At 52.7% G+C, this 22,508-nt stretch overlaps 1 protein-coding gene across 1 annotated transcript in view; it reads left to right on the plus strand.

The window, feature by feature from the left end:
- The window catches only part of FAM222A (family with sequence similarity 222 member A), a 60,409-nt gene continuing 59,474 nt past the window's right edge, over nucleotides 21,574-22,508 (plus strand). Inside the window, exon 1 of the mRNA XM_018061104.1 lies at nucleotides 21,574-22,075. The gene's annotated coding sequence lies outside the window, so the exon portion shown is untranslated. The remainder of the gene's footprint in view (nucleotides 22,076-22,508) is intronic.

Raw genomic sequence — 22,508 nt, forward strand, 5'->3', positions numbered from 1 at the left:
TTAGAACAGGTCATCTTGCTCTCTGAGCCTGACGTTCAGGCTCCTGGGCTGTCTGAACTGTGCCTCATCTCCAACCTTGGCCCCTCAGGTACCCTGTCCCGTCCACTCCATCCAACCCGCCCAATCACTGGCTTAGTCCCAGCCCTCTGGGGCGGTGGGAGGGGGAGTGTATGTGTTAACATGTGCCTTTGTGGATAATTATAACCGTTATGATCTATATTGCATTGATACTGATGTGTAGCACTCAAAAATAATTCTGAAACATACAGTGGTCTTTCTTGTAAATTCCATAGAGCCAATTAATTCTTCTAAAATGCTTTCACTGAAATTTGCCAAGCTCTGGTACCCATAGCCAGCCTGCGGTTGGACTTGATGAACAAGGGTAGTTCAGGCATGAATGCTGGTTGATATTTTCATTTAAGTGGTAATGGGTAAACTGAGCGTGGAACAATGGAGATTCAATGTCAGAACTTCACTCATTTGTCAGGGATGTGAATTGCATGATGGCTTTTTGCATACTGGAAGAAGATTTCCTCAATTCTGTGTGCCAGTCACACGTAAGGGCTATAAACACAACACGCTTTCAAGTGTGATCTGTGTTATTAACATTTTCTCCGTTACTTTCAGTTTCAATAATCAACAGCACAATAAGTTAAACCTTGATTTGTACCACTTGCCAATTTCTGTGGTGTCAATACTCTGATTTCAAATGCATGCAATTTGTTCTTTTAAAAAATACGTGCAATCAGATAAACGACACCCGATTCTGCAATAAACCATCTCCGTCACCACCACTCCGCCCCCGTCTCCCTCCGAATCCCTTTGTGGTCAGTTCCCACCCCCCACACGTTGGCCCCCAGCCCCCACCAGTCTGCTCTCCGCACTCTAGTGTGGCCTCTTCTAAAATTTCACACACATGAAATCACACGGTGCTGTCGTCTTCTGAGTTTGGCTCTGAAGGATGGAGGGAGTTTAGCCAGATAAAGGGGCGGGGGGAGGCGGCAAAAAGCAGCTTTACAGACAGATGGCAGAGCAGGTGCAACTGTATACATTTTGTTTTGTTTTGAGATTCACATATGTTGTAGCTTCTACTGAGAGTTCGTTTCTTTCTATCGCTGAGTAGTACTCCATGGTCTGAGCGGACCAGATCTATTTATTTGCTTACCACGTCACTCCCTGGCTTAGCTGTCTGCACCACAAGTCGCACGGCTCCGCCTCCAGCTGCCCTTTTCCCCACTGTCCTGGCCCCACCCCTTCACCATCACACGCCAGCCCCCTGCCCTGCATACCCCTCCTGCCACTGTGTTGTTGTTAAGTCACTAAGTCGTGTCCGACCCTGCAGCCCCATGCACTGCAGCACGCTGGGCCTCCCTGTCCTTCACTGCCTCCCAGAGTTTGCTCAAACTCATGTGCATTGGGTCGGTGATGCCATCTTCCAAAAAGCCACATCCCTTGGGACCTTAGAAGGTACAGGTAAAGGCGGTGGCCATGAATGGTCACGGCGGCTGTCTCCTCCACCAGCTGAGGCCAGCCTTTCATCTGGGAAAAAGTTGGGAAGAGGACCAGGCCGGGGGGCTTTGACCAAGGCCGCTTTCCCCCAGGGCCCTACCTTTGCCTCCTCTGAGCCTTAAGAAAGGAAGCTGAGTCTGGAGAAGGAGGCAGAAGGAACCACTGGTTCCTTCCAGGGCCGCCAAGCATCCCACGGACTCCTGGGAATGACCTCCTTCAATCCCCACACAGCCTTGTGAGGTATGAGGTTTCCTGTTTCAGAAACAGGGGAAGAGCTGCCCAGAGAGGGCAAGGCTTGCTCAAGATCACACAGCTCAGAGGCTGGGCAAACTGGGATTTCACCTCCTCACCTCCTATTGGCTACTGAGTTGTTTGGAGGTCCCGCAAGATCCAGAGAGGGAGAGAGAGAACCTTCCTAGAAGCAGTCAGGCCTCTGTGAATGTCTGAGAGGAGCCAGGCAAGGCCATCTTCTGCATCCGTCTGGCCTCTCTTCACTGGGGGAGCAGGTGGGGAGCAGAAAAGTCACTGCTTCTCTGGACCGTCTGCCCAAGTCCATGTCCCTACCACCCCTGTGAGCTAAGCCTAAACCCTTCTAGCTGTCAACTGGCTGATAAAAGGGAAGAAGCCCAGGAGGGGGTCCCTCCCTACCAGGCAGGGGGGAAGGTTAGACCCCAGGCCTAGGACGAAAGGAGGAGTCACCTGCATCCCTAGGACCTCTTCTTTCTCCCCCTACCTGCCTAGTTCCCTTCCCTGCCCTCCCTCCCTCCCGACAAGCCAGTAATAATAATCCATTTCTTAAAACTCTACTGCTGGGCTGATAGCTGCCTCTAGCTGTCCGTATACAGGAGAGACAGATGTTGCCAACATCTGGAGACCAGGGAGGCCGGGTCCTGCCTGGAACTGGGAAGAGGGCCCAGCGGGGATGGAGTGCTCCAAGGGGAGGGGGGCCCCCTACCTGTCAGTCATCTGTACAGGGGTCTCCTCCACTGCGGAGGGCCCCCAGGGCCTGGCCAGGGCTCCCAGGCGTGGAGGCCCTTTGCCAGGGAAGCTGGGCGGGTGCTGCCTGCAGGGAGGGGAACTTCAAAGGCTCCCCTAATCCTTGGTGACATTACAGACACAGGAGTTTGCTTTTTTATGCTGTGGATCAAAGCGCAAAACCTTTATAAATAACCCTCATAAAAACCAAGGGGCTTGTAAAGTTAAACAAGAAGTCACAGAGTGTGAGCTTTCAGGGGCAGGACAGAGGCTGGGGGAGTCCAGCCCCCTCCCAGTCTGCCCCACCGGATGACCCCCATTCTCCATGAGACCAAAGACTGAAGGCCCAGTGGGAGGTCAGGAGGCAGGCCTGGAGGGCTGGGCTGGACTTGGCATCCTCCTCCCCAGCCCTCTCCCTGCACCCCCTGTAAGCATCCTAGAGTGGGCCTTTCATTCATTAAATCATTTCTTCTCTCATTAATTCTTTCAGTAAGTCAACAAATATTTCCTGATGGTATCCCTGAGCAAGGCCCCTGGCCAAGGCATTGACATTACTGGGCTTCAACTCACAGCACTGCCACTTCCAAGTTGGGCAGTTTCTAGAAAAATCGCCTCACCTCTCTGAGCCTCAGTTTCCTCGTCTATCGAATGGGGATACATGTTCTCAAAGAGTCATTAAGAGTCCTCTGTGGTCATGGCATGTGGTCAAAGCTCAAAAGACTTTGGTAAAAACTCTCTGGGTGATTATTATTAATAATCAGGCAGATTAATAATTATTATTTTATTATTTTAAGACTCTAAAAAATATATATTCATTTATTTTTGCTGCATCAGGTATTAGTTGCAGCATCCAGGATCTTCACTGTGGCAAGACTTGCAGGCTTCTCTCAGTAGTTGCTTTCAGCCCTTCTCACGGTGGAAATTTCCAGAGTCAAGGAGGAATAGGATTGGCAGATGATGAGGGTCTCTAAAACCCAGCACACTGGGTGAAAACACTGTTTGTATGAACCCCCTGGCCCATTGAAGGGCCTCCCCTAAGTGCTCATGGCAGTGTCAGGATGGCAGCAAGTCCATTCCATTTCATGGATGAGAAGACCATGGCCCAGGGTGCTGAAGGCATTAGCCTGTGGTCACCCAGCTAGATTGTGCCTAGACTGGAGCCCAGGCCTGGCTGGTTCCAGGTCAGCCTTTTCTATTGCTCCTGGAGGCACCAAAGGTGGGTAGCCCAGAGCTGGTTCCACCCCAGCAGCATCCACCTGACCAGCTCCTCGTCCAGACAAAGCAAATGAGCTCCCAGAACTGAGAACCTGGTTTTACATCTGTGCAGCTCCTATTACATGGGATTCAAATTCAGCTGCTGCCACCCAAGCTGCCAGCTTCCGGATTCTCTGAGAGGAAGGCTGGGGAGCCAAGGGAGGCGGGCATGTGTCTTAGTCTGTTTGGGCTGCTCTAACAAGATACTAGAGACCAAGCGGCTTATAACAACAGAAATTTATTCCTCACAGTTCTGGAAGCTGCAGGTCTGAGATCAGGGTGCCCACAAGGTCAGGTGAGGGTCCTCTTCTGGCTACAGATCTCTCACTGCGTTCTCAAGTGGCTGATGGGGCAAGGGATCTCCTGAGGGCTCTTTTATAAGGGCACTAATCCTGGGACTTCCCTGGTGGTCCAGTGGCTAAGACTCTGCACTCCCATTGCAGGGAGCCAGGGTTTGATCCCTGCTTAGGGAACTAAATCCCACATGCCAAAACTAAGAGTTTGCATGCAGCAACTAAAGGTTCCACATGTCACAAGATCAAAGATCCTGCGTGCTGCAACTAGGGCTTGGCACAGCCAAATAAATAAATAGTTTTTAAAATAAATAAGGGCACTAATCCCATACATGAGGGCTCCATCCTCATGACCTAATCACCTCCCAAAGACCCACCTCCGAATATCATCATCTTGGGCATCAGTTTTGTACTAATGTTGGAATTTAGTTTTCAACTAATATGAATTTGGGGGGAGAGATGCATTCAGGCCATAGCAGCGTGCCTGGGAATTTCACTCACTGGTTCCATCACTCAGTGAATGACTCAGTCATGGAACAGACGTGAACTGGCCCCTGCCATGTGCCAGGGCCCAGGCTGGATGCCAGGGTTACAGCACACACCAGCTAATCTCAGGGGCCCTGCCCTGCCTAGCTGAGGAGGAAGATACAGTCCTAAGTGATCAGGGCAGGGCTGGGAGCACAGAAGTGGAACCCATATGTGGAGGAGGGTCAGTGAGAGATTTGGGGTGGAGGTGGACAGTTGAGCTGGGATGCAAGTATGAGTAGACGTCAGCCTGGGAAAGGGGGTCAGGAAGGACCTTTCAGGCAGAGGGGACAGCCTGGGAAAGATGAGAAGGCAGAGTGTAGACACAGAGGGGGCCCTCCCACAATGCTCTTTTGTTTCAAGATCAGAATCTTTGGAGGGGCGGGTGTGTCCAGCACCACGTGATCCGCATGTCCACTGTGCGCCTCACCCTTAGCCCCAGTTAGATATTCCCATTACGGCATCCGAGTCAAGGGAGGCTCAGAGAGGTTGAGTGATTCAATGAAGGTCACACAGCAGACACTTTGGATCTGGACCAGCTTGGTAGGCCAGGGAGATGGCGCTCTCCCAGAACCTCCAGGGTTTAGTCTACACCCTCAGCAAGTCACCTCTCGCTGCTGAATCTCCGTTTCCTTGTCTGTAAAATAAGACTCAGGTGAGGTGCCACCCACACGCCTGTTAGAGCCACGTCTCTCACTCGTTAGGGCAGCTGGCCTGGAAGCTGTGGTCCCTAGGGGAGGCTCAGCTACAAACCCTGTCCCAGCTCAGCCAGGGACAACGGGAACCCCCTGCAGCATCTGGCCCAGTTGGCAGGAGACCCCCGGGAGCTGTGCCTGCTTCACTGTGATCATTTCATGACTTGTGAAACACTGGTCTCGAGTGCCTCTGAGCCGACCCGACCCCAGGACCCAGCTCCTCTGTGGCCGGAGGACAGGCTTCAAACACCTGACCGGGCCCCTCCCTCTTGCCAGGCCCATGCTGGGCACCTCCCACAGATGCCATCACTCAATTCCCGAAGAACCCAGTGAGGTCTGTACCTGCATTCCCACTTTCCAGAGGGAGGTTTGGGGTTGGGAGCACCACCCGCAGAGCCTTCGCCATGCAAGGGGAAGCCTGGAGTGATGAGGCCCCTCTTGTGGGCAAGGAATGGCCTCCATGTCTTCATCTGGGGATCTGACTTCCCAGGTTCACTTGAGGAGTAACCACCAAACAATAGTAGTGAGAAGTGAAAGTGGTCATTGCTCAGTTGTGTCCGTCTTTGTGACCCCATGAACCATAGCCCACCAGGCTCCTCTGTCCATGGAATTCTCCAGGCAGGTATACTGGAATGGGTGGTCATTATCTTCCCCAGGGGATCTTCCTGACCCAGGGATAGAACCTGCCCACACTCCCTGGACTTCCCGTATCTTCCGCCTCCTTCTAGACAGTGACAGAGGGTGTCTTTTGTGGGATCATCTAACGGGCAGAGTTGCAAATGTTTTTTACCTCGACTAGAGTGAGACAGCAAAGGGGACTTCCCCTGGTGGTCCAGTGGCTAAGGCCCCACACTCTCAGTGCAGGGTGCATGGGTTCCTGGTCAGGGAACTAGAGCTCGCATGCCACCACTAAGACCTGGTGCAGCCAAAGAAATAAATATTAAAAAATAAAACAGTAAAGTTATAGACAGCAGAAGGAACTTCCCAGCCGCGGGGGCTGTGAGCAGAAAAATATGTGTTGCCCATATTCGAGGCTGAGAGGTGCTGAGATAAAAAACCTTTCCCAAGACAGCAAGAAGGGCAGATAGCCCTTCCAAGTTCCTTCTGCCTTAGGATCCTGGAAGCAGGACTGCAGCGGGCCTGCACAGTGCCATCTCCCATGTATGCTTCTTCCTGGGGATAATAATGCCAGGCTATTGTCTGGCACAGCGGGGGAAGGGGAGTTCCTCAGTGACTGGATCCTGGGATTGGTGAGAACACCCCTTTTGCCACCCCATGCACGCCAGCCCCCCAGAGCAGCTGGGCAGCATTTCTGCTGTCTGTGGGCTCGTTTATCATTCCAAGGGGGGCATTGCTGCTGTGAGGTCCCTGGGGACAGCTCCGCCAGGCCCGTCTGATTGAAATCCAAGCCCAGTGCGCACACAGCCCAGGGAAGTGGCCGCCCAGAACCTGAAATAAATAACGCCACAGGCAGGAGGCACAAATCTACCGCTAATTACGGCATATCCTGATTAAATGGGGTGCGTAAATAAATATTTCAGCTTGGAAGATGAATCGGCCAAGAGGACCGCCGTGGCCAGGCCCACTCTGAGCCTCTCTCATCCCCGTAGGAGGAGACAAAGGACAGAGCTGTGGCCTCCCTTGCTGTGGGACTCAGGGTCAATCACTCTCCCCAGTCTTGGCCTCAGTTTCCTCATCCATCAAATAAGTATCAGCGATCACCCATCAGCCAATTTCAAAGGTCTGGAGGGAGAATCTGAAAGGGCATTTGGGGTGACTGGGTGTCACAGAGCCAAGGAGGAGTGACATTAACAGGAAAGAGAAAATAATTCAGGGCTTGGCGGTCTTGAGTTGGAATCTCAGCTCTGGGACCAGCCCTTTGCCTCAGTTTCCCCTTCCCTGTACGTTGGGTGAACCTGAAGAGCCGGTGGATTCTCTGGGTGCCGCACCCGGCACACAGCACAAGTGTAGCCCCTGGGAGGATACATGTCTGTGTTAGTCGCTCAGTCATATCAACTCTTTGCGACTCCATGAACAGTAGCCCACCAGTCTCCTCTGTCCATGGAATTCTCCAAGCAAGAATGCTGAAGTGGGTTGCCATTTCCTTCTCCTGGGGATCTTCCCAACCCAGGGATCAAACCCGGGTCTCCTGCACGGGAGATGGATGCGTTACCACCTGAGCCACCAGGGAAGCCCAGCCCCCGTGAGGATAAGAGACACAATACACTTGAGTCTCGAGACACTGCGGTCATGAAACGTGGAGGTCTAGAAGAGCCAGCCCTAGGCATGGACTGCACTCTCCACACCTGCTCAAACAGCCCCCTCCTAAAGACTCCTGTGTCTGTCCTAGCAGATGCCACCTACTCATTTCCGAGAGGCAGAGCGATAATAGAATCGGGGGCCCCAGGGAGCAGAGGAGGAGGGCGAATCATCCTGGAAAAGTTTAAATCAATTAACTCCCTTCCAGAAAACAGGCTGGGAAATGTAATGGAGAAATAATGACTTTTCTCCACGGGATGAAATGACATAGACCAGGGCTCAGTGAGGCATCGGGGAGGCAGGAGCAAGAGCCCTGACTGTGACTGCCTGTGTGACCCTGAGTTCATCTTGTTTCCCTCTCTGAGCCTTCATTTTCCCATGTGTGCAAGGGGAGGGCTTGGGCCAGCATCGGGAGTGGTTAATAGATGGCATGCCTCCTACAGCTCTTCCTGCCTATGCCCATGGCAGGCATTGCTAATCAATCTCAGCATGGTTTTCACTGAACCTGGATGGGGTAGCAAAATTAACCCAAGCCTGTGCTCCAGGTATTTCCCCTGGGGAGGCCAGAGTTGGCACACAGGCACAGACTAGGTTTAGAGCTTCCAGAAGCCCTCCACTAGCGCTAGGCCAGTATTCACCAATTACACTCTCACTGTCTTGATAGACTCAGAATCCATCAGAGCACCAATAGCAAAGGTTAGCACTCACCGAGTGTTAGCTGTAGATTAGCATCAGCATTAGCATTGGTCTAAATGCTTTCACGATGGTGTGATCACTCACCTAGAGCCAGACATGCTGGAATGTGAAGTCAAGCGGGCCTTAGAAAGCATCACTACGAACAAAGCTAGTGGAGGTGATGGAATTCCAGTTGAGCTATTTCAAATCCTGAAAGATGATGCTGTGAAAGTGCTGCACTCAATATGCCAGCAAATTTGGAAAACTCAGCAGTGGCCACAGGACTGGAAAAGGTCAGTTTTCATTCCAATCCCACAGAAAGGCAATGCCAAAGAATGCTCAAACTACCGCACAATTGCAGTCATCTCACATGCTAGCAGAGTAATGCTCAAAATTCTCCAAGCCAGGCTTCAGCAATACGTAAACTGTGAACTTCCTGATGTTCAAGCTACTTTTAGAAAAGGCAGAGGAACCAGAGATCAAATTGCCAACATCCCCTGGATCATGGAAAAAGCAAGAGAGCTCCAGAAAAACATCTATGTCTGCTTTATTGACTATGCCAAAGCCTTTGACTGTGTGGATGGATCACAATAAACTGTGGAAAATTCTGAGAGAGAGGGGAATACCAGACCACCTGACCTGCCTCTTGAGAAATCTGTATGCAGGTCAGGAGGCAACAGTTAGAACTGGACATGGAACAACAGACTGGTTCCAAATAGGAAAAGGAGTATGTCAAGGCTGTATATTGTCACCCTGCTTATTTAACTTCTATGCAGAGTACATCATGAGAAACGCTGGACTGGAAGAAACAAAAGCTGAAATCAAGATTGCTGGGAGAAATATCAATAACCTCAGATATGCAGATGACACCACCCTTATGGCAGAAAGTGAAGAGGAACTAAAAAGCCTCTTGATGAAAGTGAAAGAGGAGAGTGAAAACGTTGGCTTAAAGCTCAACATTCAGAAAACGAAAATCATGGCATCTGGTCCCACCACTTCATGGCAAATAGATGGGGAAACAGTGGAAACTGTGTCAGACTTTATTTTCTGGGGCTCCAAAATCACTGCAGATTGTGATTGCAGCCATGAAATTAAAAGACGCTTACTCCTTGGAAGAAAAGTTATGACCAACCTAGATAGCATATTCAAAAGCAGAGACATTACTTTGCTGACTAAGGTCCGCCTAGTCAAGGCTATGGTTTTCCCAGTGGTCACATATGGATGTGAGAGTTGGACTGTGAAGAAGGCTGAGTGCCGAAGAATTGATGCTTTTGAACTGTGGTGCTGGAGAAGACTCTTGAGAGTCCCTTGGACTGCAAGGAGATCCAACCAGTCCATTCTGAAGGAGATCGACCCTGGGATTTCTTTGGAAGGAATGATGCTAAAGCTGAAACTCCAGTACTTTGGCCACCTCATGCGAAGAGTTGATTCATTGGAAAAGACTCTGATGCTGGGAGGGATTGGGGACAGGAGGAGAAGGGGACGACCAAGGATGAGATGGCTGGATGGTATCACGGACTTGATGGACGTGAGTCTGAGTGAACTCCGGGAGTTGGTGATGAACAGGGAGGCCTGGCGTGCTGCGATTCATGGGGTCGGAAAGAGTCGGACAAGACTGAGCGACTGAACTGAACTGAAATGCTTTCATATATTAACTCATTGAAACCTCAGGGAAACCTCATAACCATTAGGTTAAGCTGTTACTAATTATCATTATGCTTATTTTAAGACCAAGGTTCAGAAAGGGAAAGTGATTAGCCCGCAGTCACACAGCTAGTAAGGGAATCAAGATTCAAATCCATGCCCCTGTCTTCCCAGAAACAGCCCAGATGGGGTGAGGAAGCCCTTCTCTTTTAATTGAAAGCCTAGGGAAAAAATAAATAAATAAAATAAAAAAGAAAACCTAGGGAAGAGAACCACCATTTCTTCCCACCAAGCTCTGTGCCAAAAATGTCACACAGGTTTATCAACTATCCTTATATTCCAGTTGGGGAAATAGAAGCTCAGACCTTCCCAAGGTCATGGGTGGTTGTTTGCAAGGGCTGGGGTGAATGGCAGTGTTCCCTCTTTTCCACTTGCCCTCACCTACAGGAACAATGCCCATTTATCCTGGAACCTCCAGTGCCCAGCCCAGGACCTGGCATCCTGGGGTCAAGGAATGAATGAATGAGCGAGCTAGTACTAGAGGAGCTCCAGGCTTGGGGTACACACCAGCCCTTGCACCTCTCTGCCGACTCCTTGTCCCTGTCCCTTGCTGACCCACCTGCCCTGGCTGGGTGACCTCTCACCTCTGCTCATGACCCCAGATGACCCTAAAGGCTTCTGACTGGGGACCAAATCCATCATTCCCGAGTGGTCTGTCCCAGCCCTGGCTCCCCCCATCCATCTCCTCACCACAGCTAGAGGGAATAGGGTAGTACTAGGACGGAGGGGGGAGGATCCCACTCCAGGAAATGCTTGGCCCCGCTGAAGCCCTCCCCAGTGTTTCCCTCATCACCTCCCAGCAGGCTCTCCCCACCCACAAAACCATTTGGCCAAATACCTTGGAACCCAACCTATGACGGCAAAGCAGTGGATTCTGGCTGAAGGCTGCAGGGTGTGAAGACACCTGCCTAATACCCAGCCCTCCCTCTTTGCCTCCCAGCAGCCCCAGGGTGGAGACCCCCAGAGACCCTCAAGAAAGCCATGGTGCAAAACTCTTCCCTGGGGGTCAGACCTAGGTTTGAGTTCCTGCTCACCCCCTGGCTCGCTGTGTGACCTGGAGCCAGTGCCGCCTCTTCTCTGGACCTCACTCTTTCCATCTGCAACATGGGAGGGCTGAACTCGGCGGCTTTCAAACCTTTCATCATTGGAACAGTGAAGAGCGTTGTGGGTTTGGTTTTGTTTTTTTGTTTCCAAATTAAATCATACACTGAGCTCCAAGAGGAAAAAGAGATGGAATTGAATGTTCTCTGGTTGAAATTGGTGACCCCAGAGCTCTAACTTTTTCAGCTCCCTCTGCCTACCCCCACCACTTACTAATGGTCCCTCAGGACCACTTTCTAAAACCCTAAGGTTCCTAGAAAGATTTTGAAAACATAGGAATAGATATTTTTTCAATCATTCTATTATGAAACATTTCAAACCTACAGCAAAGTCGAAGGACATTTACAGTAGACACTCAAATATCCACCATGTAGATTTTACCATTCATGTTTTACGGTAGTTCCCTTATCAAATAAGGGCAACCTCACAGCTCAGCAAGATGCCATGACTCAGAGAGGACTGTGCTGGCTGAAGGGGTGGTTCTGAGTCTTTCCCAGACCTCACAAGCTCCCAATGGCTGCTGTAACAAATAGACCCCAGCATCTTAGTGGCATACCTCAACAGAGCTTCATTTCTCGCCTAACAGTTCAGAGCCTGTGTTGTTGGTCAACAGGTGGGCAGCTTTCCTTCACAAGTGATTTAGGGATCCAGGTGCCTTTGGCCCTGCCCTGACCCAGAAGGGTTGATTGTCTGCCTTAGGGCAGAAGAGAAAGCTTAGAGGAAAAGGCACATTCACATCTCATGTCATGCGTGCTCACATTTCATTGGCAGAAGCTACTGATTCAGTCATGCCTGGAAGAGTCATCCCAGCTACATGTGCTCACTGGGCTCTGTTTCCCAGCGTCATTTCACCCAGGGAAAGGGTTGTGAATTTCAGCAATGGGGTAGCTATCTTCACCATATACTGGGTGGCTGGAAGTGCTCCTCACTGTCCCCTCAGCCATCCTAAATCATCCTAGCCATCCCGTCTCCAGCTACCCCATGTGAGGCCAGCTCTCCAGGGGAGTTTAACCGTGCTCAGCAAATATGTATTGAGTTCCTATTGTATACTGCGCTCTAGTAAAGTGACTTGCCTAAGGTCACACAGCTAGTGGTAGAACTGGGATTTGAACCCAAATATCAAGTTGGTTTTAGAAAAGGCAGAGGAACCAGATCAAATTGCCAACATCCCCTGGATCATGGAAAAAGCAAGAGAGCTCCAGAAAAACATCTATTTCTGCTTTATTGACTATGCCAAAGCCTTTGACTGTGTGGATGGATCACAATAAACTGTGGAAAATTCTGAGAGAGAGGGGAATACCAGACCACCTGACCTGCCTCTTGAGAAATCTGTATGCAGGTCAGGAGGCAACAGTTAGAACTGGACATGGAACAACAGACTGGTTCCAAATAGGAAAAGGAGTACGTCAAGGCTGTATATTGTCACCCTGCTTATTGAACTTATATGCAGAGTACATCATGAGAAACGCTGGACTGGAAGAAACAAAAGCTGGAATCAAGATTGCCAGGAGAAATATCAATAACCTCAGATAATGCAGATGACACCACCCTTAGGGCAGAAAGTGAAGAGGAGCTAAAAAGCCTCTTGATGAAAGTGAAAAAGTTGGCTTAAAGCTCAACATTCAGAAAACGAAAATCATGGCATCTGGTCCCATCACTTCATGGCAAATACATGGAGAAACAGTGGAAACAGTGGCTGACTATTTTTCTGGGCTCCAAAATCACTGCAGTTGGTGATTGCAGTCATGAAATTAAAAGACGCTTACTCCTTGGAAGGAAAGTTATGACCAACCTAGAGAGCATATTAAAAAGTAGAGACATTACTTTGCCGACTAAGGTCTGTCTAGTCAAGGCTATGGTTTTTCCAGAAGTCATGTATGGATGTGAGAGTTGGACTATAAAGAAGGCTGAGCACCGAAGAATTGATGCTTTTGAACTGTGGTGTTGGAGAAGACTCTTGAGAGTCCCTTGGACTGCAAGGAGATCCAACCAGTCCATCCTAAAGGAGATCTGTCCTGGGTGTTCATTGGAGGGACTGATGTTGAAGCTGAAACTCCAATACTTTGGCCATCTGATGAGAAGAGCTGACTAATTTGAAAAGACCCTGATGCTGGGAAAGATTGAGGACAGGAGGAGAAGGGGATGACAGAGGATGAGATGGTTGGATGGCATCACTGACTCGATGGACATGGGTTTGGGTAGACTCCTGGAGTTAGTGATGGACAGGGAGGCCTGGCGTGCTGTGGTTCACGGGGTCACAAAGACTCAGACACGACTGAGCGACTGAACTGAACTGATCACCATTCTAGTTCCCTGCCCTTTCCTGCTCCATCAAGGTATATCCTGAAATCTGTGTAGATGACCCTTTTAAAAAAATTTATTTTTTTGTGATACCCTGAAGCATATGGGATCTTAGTTCCCAGACCAGGGACTGAATCCACACCTACTGCATTGGAAAGCAGAGTGTTAACCACTGGACCACCAGGGACGTCCATGGAATCTGTGATAGAAGAAGAACACAGAGCATTAGCTTCCTGACGCAGGCCCTGAGTCAGGGGCTCCACACGTGTCCCCTGATTTCTTCTCTACACCCGTGAAGTTGGTGCTGTCATCCTTGTCATTTTAGAAAGCAGAAAACCGAGGTTCAGAGAGGCCAAGTGACTTACCCAAGGCTGCACAGCCAGTTTAATCTCATATCCTGGTCTCTTTGACCCCATTAGGTCACGTCTTGATGTATGGGTGCTTTTGATGGCTAAACGTAGAGGCAGTGGGATTGTTCCTTGTCACAAGGACAGCTTAAAAGGCCAAGGAATACCTTCTCCTTTAAAGATGGCGTGAACATATTTTAAAGAGCGGAATGGCGTCACTGAGCAATAATGGTTTATAAACTGGCTGCAGAGAGCAGATCCCCTCCCCGCTGGATCCCAGCCAGAAGGAGCCTCGGGGCGAGGGCGGGGGCACCTTCCTGGAGCCTTCTGGGTCTAAGCCAGGGGCTGGAGCTGTGGGAGGGAGCCCAGGGCGACAGGGGCAGGAAGCAGGGACCCAGCCTATCGACGACCAGGGCCCAATCAATGCTATCTCCCCAGGCCATGCCTGGCCAGACATTGATTTCTGCTGCTGCTGTTAACTCCCTGTTTATGTAACGCCTGAACTTTGCACAACTGAACCGTTTCATGTGCAGAAGAGGGCCTGTTGCCATGAAAACCAGGCTGCACATGACAGCCGGGATGCGGCGGTATCCCTGTTTTATTGGCCTGCGCTGAATGTATTTTAACCTTGATAAGTCAATAACTTTTTGTACAAAAGGAAATCTGCCAGGCAGGCTGGGGAGGGCCTGCTGGCCTTTCCAGGCCAGAGGGGAGGTGAGGCAGACTGGGTTTAATCCCCTGGAATCACCCTGCTACTCAGAGAACCAGGCCCAGTTGGCCAGAGAGGAGAGATGCTTTGTGGGGTGGGGGGAGTTGCTCGTGGAGGGGGGTGTCACTGGGACCACCCCCAGTTCCATTTACTGTTTCCGGTTTGTTAGGGCCTAAAGCTAAGTTATGTGACTTCACTGGTGGTCCAGGGGCTAAGAATCCGCCTTCCAATGCAGGGGAAGTGGGTTTGATCCTTGGTGGGGGGACTAAGATCCCACAGGCGGTAGGGCAACTGAGTCTGTGAGTCACAACTAGAAAGAATCCTTCAGGTCTCAACAGAAGATCCTGAGTGCTGCGGCTAAGACTTGGTGCAGCCAAAAAAAAAATTTTTTTTAAGCTAAGTCAGAAATCCTCTATGCAAAGAGACCTGCTGCTGCTGCTGCTGCTAAGTTGCTTCAGTCGTGTCCGACTCTGTGCAACCCCATAGACGGCAGCCCACCAGGCTCCGCCGTGCCTGGGATTCTCCAGGCAAGGACACTGGAGTGGGTTGCCATTTCCTTCTCCAGTGCATGAAACTGAAAAGTGAAAGTGAAGATGCTCAGTCGTATCTGACTCTTAGTGACCCCATGGACTGCAGCCTACCAGGCTCCTCCATCCATGGGATTTCCAGGCAAGAGTACTGGAGTGGGGTGCCATTGCCTTCTCTGGCAAAGAGACCTACCAGGGATCAAAGTCTAGTTCCATTCACTAAAGAGCTCTGTGCCACCTTGAGCAAGGCCAGTTGACACAGTCCAGTGGGTCCTCTCTGCGGCCTGTTGCAAGGTTTATAGATCCTGTGTGAGAAGCACGTGGGGTACTGCCTGGTCCATAGCAAGGCCTCACTAGATGGATGTAACCCTTATTGTTATTGCTGTATTTTACAGTAACAGTAGTTGATTATGCCTATAAAGAGCACATTAGGCTTTTGGAAATATTATACTGTACCAATTTTCTCATTATAATCCTTGAGATAGGCGAGACTAAAGTAGATAGGGGCATCCCAAGTGACTCTGTAGTAAGGAATCCATCTGCCAGTGCAGGAGACGTAGGAGACACGGGTTTGATCCCAGGGTAAGGAAGATCCCCTGGAGAAAGGAATGGCAACCCACGCCAGTATTCTGGCCTGGAGAATCCCATGGACAGAGGAGCCTGGCGGGCTATAGGCCATGGGGTTGCAAAGAGTGGGACACGACTGAGCACGCAGCAAGGTAGAGAGTCCCAGTTTTCAAATGAGGAAACTGAAGCCTTGGGAAGTTGGCTGCCTTATCTAGGGGTTCACATGATAAGGTGGCAGTGCTGGTTGAAGGAACGAAGCCTCCTGACTGCCAGTCCAGGGCTCTTTCAAACTCCATGCAGGGGAACAGCCAACCCCGACTCTGGTAGACGTCACTAATCAATGGTATCACAGTAGCCTTGCCCTTCTCATCCGGAGTGAGGCCTCAGAATCCTCCTCAACACAAAGATGAGACTCATTTGGAACTCTATTCTCCCCAAACGAGTTCAAGTCCCCCCTATGGCCCAAATTTACTGTACGACTTTGGGTGAGGGCCTTCCCTGGGGCCCCCTGATCCCCAGTAGTGAAACAAAGGATGGGGGGCATTTTATGGTTCCCGGATTCTCCTAGGGGGTTTCCTGAGTGGAAGGGACCCCCACCACCTCCTATTTCCTATCCCAACCATCCAGGCCCCTAGAACCCTCTCCAGCTCTATCTACAAATATTGACAGAGGATCTGGTATGTGTCGGTGATTACTCAAGATGCTGGGGACACAGCAATGAAGATGATGACAGAGTCCCACCCCTCCCAAAGCTGACAGTCTAGCCAGGGAGACAGGAAATAAACAAGTCAACCCACAGAGCTCAGAGAGTGCTGTGGTAAGTATGGGGTCCATCCATCTAGTGAGGCCTTGCTATGGACCAATAGTGGTAAGAATGGGGAAGGGAAAAAGCAAAAGGGAGGTGCTCTGGGGAGAACTTCAGATGGGGTAGTCAGGGAGGGCTTCTCTGAGGAGGTGACATTTAAGCTGAGACCTAAAGTACGATAATGAGCCAGCCGGGTAAAAAGCAGAAGGAAGAGTGGTCTGGGAACAGATCAGAGAGTGAACAGCTTGTACAAAGGCAAACAGTTTGGCACCTTCAAGCAACCAAGAGGAGTCAAAAGTGGCTAGTGGGGTGTGAGGGTGGGGTGTGGTCAGGGATCTTGGCGAGCCAGTCCTGGAGGTTTCCTGGGCCTCCTCAGTCCCCCTCTGCTGGCCCCCTTTGCCCCATCCCCCTTGAGGCCTGGCCCAGAGACAGGTTCAGGTACTGGGGGCAGGGCTGAGTGAGTAACAAGGTTACACGTGCTGCTTCTTTCTCCTTTTCTCCAGAAGGAGCATAAAGAGCTCTTTCTTTTCTGCTTATTAATAGCTCTGATTAAATTATCTCTGAAAAACCTACGTGGCGTGCACCAATGGGGGCTCGACTCCCTCCAGGCTCTGGCCTAGATTACGGCAATGAGGGCAGGTGAGGCCACTGGGGGCTGGGGAGGCAGGCTGAGCCGAGCTGCTCCCCCTACCAGGATAAAGGCTCAATCTCGGCCTCCTCGCCTCCCTCCCCTGCCCCAGCTCAGCCTCTGCGAGCCACCTCCACTCTGAGGACATTCACTTGGGACCCTGGACTTCGCAGTGGCCGTTCCCTTGGCCAAGAGAACCTGTCCCTCACCTGTGCCCTTGATGACCCCTGCTCAGTTTTCCCAGGACACCTGATCAACCTTTTCACCATCACTAGCCCATCAGCTGGGTCAGGGGCCTGCTCTGTGTTTTTCCTTCTGTGTGACCCTGGGTGATAACTGCTAGTCACCTTGTCTGCCCCCTCAGGGAACCTGAGTTTCTCAAGGCCAGGGGCTGCGTCTGGGTTACTGCTGCATTCCCAGGGCCTCGCTCATGGCAGGTCCTTAGGCAATAATGAATGAATGGATGAGCAGAGTTAAAGCAGGGTGGTGGGGGGGATAATCAGGACTCAGTGAGCATGGCATGATGAACCTTATCTGTATGGGAGGGTGGGCGCAAGGGTTCCAGGCTCCAGGTCCCTTGAGCAGTACCAAGGTGGCAATTAACCCCACTTCAGAGATGGGAAAGTAAAGGCACAGAGCAGGTGAGTCACAAGGCTGGTAACCTGAACAGTTAGAATTCAAACCCAGACCATCTGACCACCCTTCTTCTTCCTCTCCCTGTTCCTCCTCTACAAGAAAGCAAAACACAAACCTAGGCTACATCTATATCCATCCATTGATTCAGAGATGAGTTTAACCTATATGGACTGCCAACTGTATGCCAGGTCCATGCTGGAGATAAAGCAGTTTGAATGCAGCCCTGGCTGTCACAGAGCCTCAGGTTGGTGGGGAAGACTGACACATAAGTGGGTCTTTATGACATGGACTGAGTGCATCTATGAAAGGGGAAATGCTCCAGCCTGGATGGCAGTAGTCAGGGAAGGCTTCCTGGAGGAGGTGGTCAGCCACCTAGGCAGGAGGATGTTTTAGATGGAGGGGACAGCCTGGGCAAAGGCCTGGAGGCCAGAGACACAGCTGGGTGGATGTGCAGGTATTTTAGCAAGGCTGCGGTGTAGGGGGCAGACAGTACAGTGAGGAACGAGGTGCTCTCTTGTCTCCTTTCCCCTTTGAGGCCTCTTGGACCCCTGGCTGGAGCCAGCGCAATGTTCAGGGGCTGACTCGCCTGGTGATTCTATGGACCGTGGCAAATCCATCTTGACGCTGGCTCCATTCACATAATGTGGAGTTATTGGACACAACCAAGAGGAAGGAATGGCTGGGTCAGGACTGAGAGTTGGGAGGCTAGGGGGCAGTGGTACGAGGGTCTGACCTCAGGGAGGTGGGCTGTGGGGAGTGGTGTGGGACGGTGCCACTCAGCCTGTATATGGGGTATAAGTGAGCATCTCTGGGGACATCCAGCTGCCTGGAGGGATAGAGGGATGCCTGAAAGATGAGATCCCTATATAGCTCCCGAGGCCTGAAGTCACACCATTTAGCACATCATGGACTCATAGACCTTCAGAGGTGCAGGGGCCTTTTGAGATCATCCAGTCTCCTGGCTGCACATTGGAGTCACGTGGGGGTCTTTGGAAACTACTGTGGAAGTGGGTGCCAGCTCCAGAGTCTGACTGGCAGGACTGAGCCCCACCTTCCATTTTACAGCAGAGGAAACTGCTCCAGAGAGGAGAAGAAACTTGCCCTCAAGGTCACACCCAGTCAGTCAGTGGCTGGGACAGAGCATAATAAATCAAGGTCAGGGGCTCTGCTGCTTGGGACCCTGATCTGTCATCTCCTGACCTTGTGCAAGCCACGTGGCCGTCCTTGGCCATAAGATGTGGATACTAACAGAACAGATCTTACAGGGTTGCAGTGAGTATAAAAGGACATAGAAATATGTGATATAAATAGCCCTGAGCATGCGCTTTGGCACATAGTAGGTATTAAGTCATGGTAACCTCCCATAGAAAAAAATCCCGAACTTTGCAAAGGCAGTGGTGTGGTCCCCCACCCTCTTCTCCCTTTCTAGCCCTCTCTTCCCTGAGTTTTGATTGTCGCTGTCCCTTGCCCTGCACCTGACCTGGGTCCACCAAGCATTCTCCCCACCTTTCCACACCCAGTCCACCCAGCAGGTCTCCTGGGCAACCCACCCTGACGTCACTGGCAGCTCTGGCAGCTGGCCCAGGAGCTGAAGCAGCTGGTGGCCAGATCATGTTTCCAGGTGAACCCCCTCCCCCACTCCAGCTCCCCACCCCCCACCCCGGGGGGTGTGGGTGGGACAGCGGGGGAGAAATAGAGCAGGGCTCGGAGTCTAGGAGCTGCTGGCATGCATGGCGGGAGGCCTGAAACAGGGCCAGCATCTGTCCTAGATAAGGCGGTGGGTGGCCTACTTGAGCCAGTGCTGGAGCTCCCCGGTGGGCACCTCTCCCAGGCTCTGGGCAGGTGTGGATTGGCTCCTAGAAGTAGGCTAGGGCCCGGCTATAATCAGCTCATCCCATCAGGTACATTTGCCAAGGTATCTGAGCCCTCTGCACCTGAATGACCAGAGCTGGCATTTTTGAGCACTTAATGAATGTGTTTCGAGCCCCTTCCAGGCAATAACTCACTCTGCTCTCACACCAGCCTGTAAGGTCCTTGTGATGCACAGACAAGAAACTGAGGCACAGAACGAGGAAGATAAATTCCCAAGTCCATAGGCCAAAGCTAGAATCCCATCCAGGTGTTGTGGGACTGGGGGTGTGTGGGGTGGGAAGGTCACACAGACACAGCCTGAGTGTGGTGGGAGGAGTTCTGGCTGCTGCTTTGCATTTTTTTAGCGATCCTGAGAAGTTTCCTGGAAAGCAGGCTCCTCAACTTGCTGTGTGATGGACATATGACAACTGAGGGAAATGTCCCTCCCAGGGCTCAATTTCTCCAGCTGTAAAATGGGACTGCTGAATGGGCCAACCTGCAGGCAGGCTATCAGGCAGAAGCAATGAGAGCTTCTTAAACTGCTTCGAAAGTAAAAGGCAAGGTGTATAGTTCGATGGAATAAAAATTTGGACCTCAGGTGATACTGTGCCTGTTTCCCCATCCCTCCATTAAGTGGCAGGGAGGGGGTGCCAGTGCCTACTTCCGGCGTGCGTGGTGAGGATCTCCTGCGGTGAAACTTACAATAAGCTCAGCTTCGGGCCTGGTTATGGAGTTAGTGCTCCACGCCTCTCAACTGGAATGCCAAAAGTCTGCCACTGCCAACAGCAAGAGCTGGGGCGAAAACACTCTGGAGTGTTACTTCACGTCTCTTGGCCTCAATTTCCTCTGTAAGTTGGGAGTATAGTGATAGTGCCTGCTATATCAGTTTCTTCATTTGTAAAATGGGGGTGATAATACCTATCTAATAGGTTTGTGGGTGAGGATTCCGTAAAGTACTTGGTTACATACATGTTAGCTTCTTTTATGTTTTTTTTTTTTTTTAACAAGTTCTTCACTGGAGTGTCTCCCCAGATAAGTGAAACAATGGACACAACGCACCTAGCTTGTGCTACCGAACGGTGAAGTCGCTCAGTCGTGTCCAACTCTTTGTGACCCCGTGGACTGTAGCCCACTAGGCTCCTCCATCTATGGGATTCTCCAGGCAAGAATACTGGAGTGGGTTGCCATTTCCTTCTCCAGGGGATATTCCCGACCCAGGGATCGAACCCAGGTCTCCCGAATTGCAGACGCTTCAACCTCTGAGCCACCAGGGAAGCCCAGGTGCTACCGAATAGGTGCTCAATAAAATGATGCTGATTTTTCCACCCTTCCTGTTTCCCGACAAAGGGACTACAAGTACCAGCATGCCCTACCCCCCCAGTCGGGGCCCCTACGACTGGCGCCGGCGCGCTGCAGGCCGGGAGTTGCAGTCCTCACGAGTCAGGCCCCGCCTCGCCCCTGCTTGGGGGAGGAGGTTGGAGAGCCGCCCTGCCGGCCTTTGAATTTTGCCGCGAAAAGCGCGCGTGGCGGCCCCCGGCCCCGCCCCCCGCAGGACGCGGCGCCGCGTCACCCTGGTAACCGCCTCTCGGCTGCCACTGATTGGACCAGGCTCCAGGGGGCGGGAGGGGGGCGAGACGCGGCGGCGGCTGCCGGCGCTAGCGCCTGTCAGTCGGGCCGGAGCGGAGCAGCGAGCAGGATAGCCGAGCCGGTGGCTCTGCTGAGAGGCTGCGCGCGGCACCCGGGGGAGGCGAAGAGCAGGGCACGCCGCTTGTGGGGCGCGGCGCGCGGCACCCGGGCCCGAGGCGAGGCGAGGCGCCGGCGCGCGCCAGGCGGCTTAAGGCTGAGGCCCCGGGAGCTCCCGCGCGCCGCCGGGGGCCATGGGCGCGTGAGAGCCCGGCGCGCGCCGGTTCTGCTGCAGCTCCAGAGCTCGAACGCCCAGTGCACCATTCTCCGGGCCGTGCCCACATCCGCCCAGCGCCACCTGGACTGGTTATTTCTCGGCGCCGAGGCCCCCGGGGCTGCACCCGAGCCTCCACCGCCCGCTGCAGCCGCCGCGGCTGCTGCTGCTCTCCGGCTTCCCCTCCCCCAACACCCGGGGCTCCGAGCAGGAGGAGGAGGGGCCGTGCGTTCTCGCCACCGCTCTTTGCAACCTGCGGGGGCCGGTGCATGCCCGGCGAGAAGCCGGGCCGCTGCAGGTGCGTGCAGCCTCGGAGGAGACGGTCCCCCCACCCTCGGGCAAACCAGAGAGCTGCAAGCCACGGGCAGGCGGTCGAGCGAGAGGAAGCAACAAAGACAAGCTGCAGCTGGGGCCGGCTAGAGGGGCCGCGGCCGCCGGGCTCCTGGCGCGGGCGGAGAGGGCGCCCCGGGGAGCTGCAGCCCTGAGCAGGACCCCGAGGGGAGGCGCAGCGCCGCCCGCCGGACGCGGTGAGCACAGGCCCCGGCGAGGATGAGCCGCCTGAGCGCCGGAGCGGCCCGGTTGCCGGGCGGGCACGACCCCCGCTGAGCCGAAAGAACCCCCACCCCGGACTTCGGACGGCGCTGGCCGGAGCCTGGATCGACCTCACCGACAGCGTCCCTTCCCACCTGGAGAGAGGCATCGGCCCCCAAGGGGGGCTTCCTCAGGCAGCCTCTGCCACCTCTGCATGGCTGCAACCCAGCGAGCGGAGAGTCGTCCCCGCTGAGACCTGGTGCCCTTCGACGGCCTGGCTGATTCGGTGAGTTCCGCGGGGCAGGCTTCTAGGGTGAAGCTGGGGACACTCTCGGGTGTCGGGGCAGCCGGATTGGAAATAAAGAGCCCCTGGGCTGTGGGGGATCCTGAAGCATCCTTGTCTGCCCCTTCCCCTCCCCCCGCCCCCTCCGCACACAACTTGTCTAGACCGGCCTGCCTGCCAGAGTGGACATCGGGGGCCGATTGTGAGGACTCCAGCAGGGCCCTGGGTGGGGCTCTTGCCGGAGAGGAAAGGTCACCCCATCCCTAAAGCCAACAAAGGTAGCAGCTCAGTCGTCTGAAAATTCCCCAGGAACTCCCGCGTCTTGGAGGGGTTAGGGCCGGCACTGGACATCTTGGGCTTCTCCCAAGTAGCCTCTGGAATCTTTCTTCAAGGGCCATCAGTCCAGAAGGGGACATGGAGTCCCAACCATGCCTGT

Source organism: Capra hircus, chromosome 17 (assembly GCF_001704415.2).
Source record: "Capra hircus breed San Clemente chromosome 17, ASM170441v1, whole genome shotgun sequence".
Classification (NCBI taxonomy): domain Eukaryota; kingdom Metazoa; phylum Chordata; class Mammalia; order Artiodactyla; family Bovidae; genus Capra; species Capra hircus.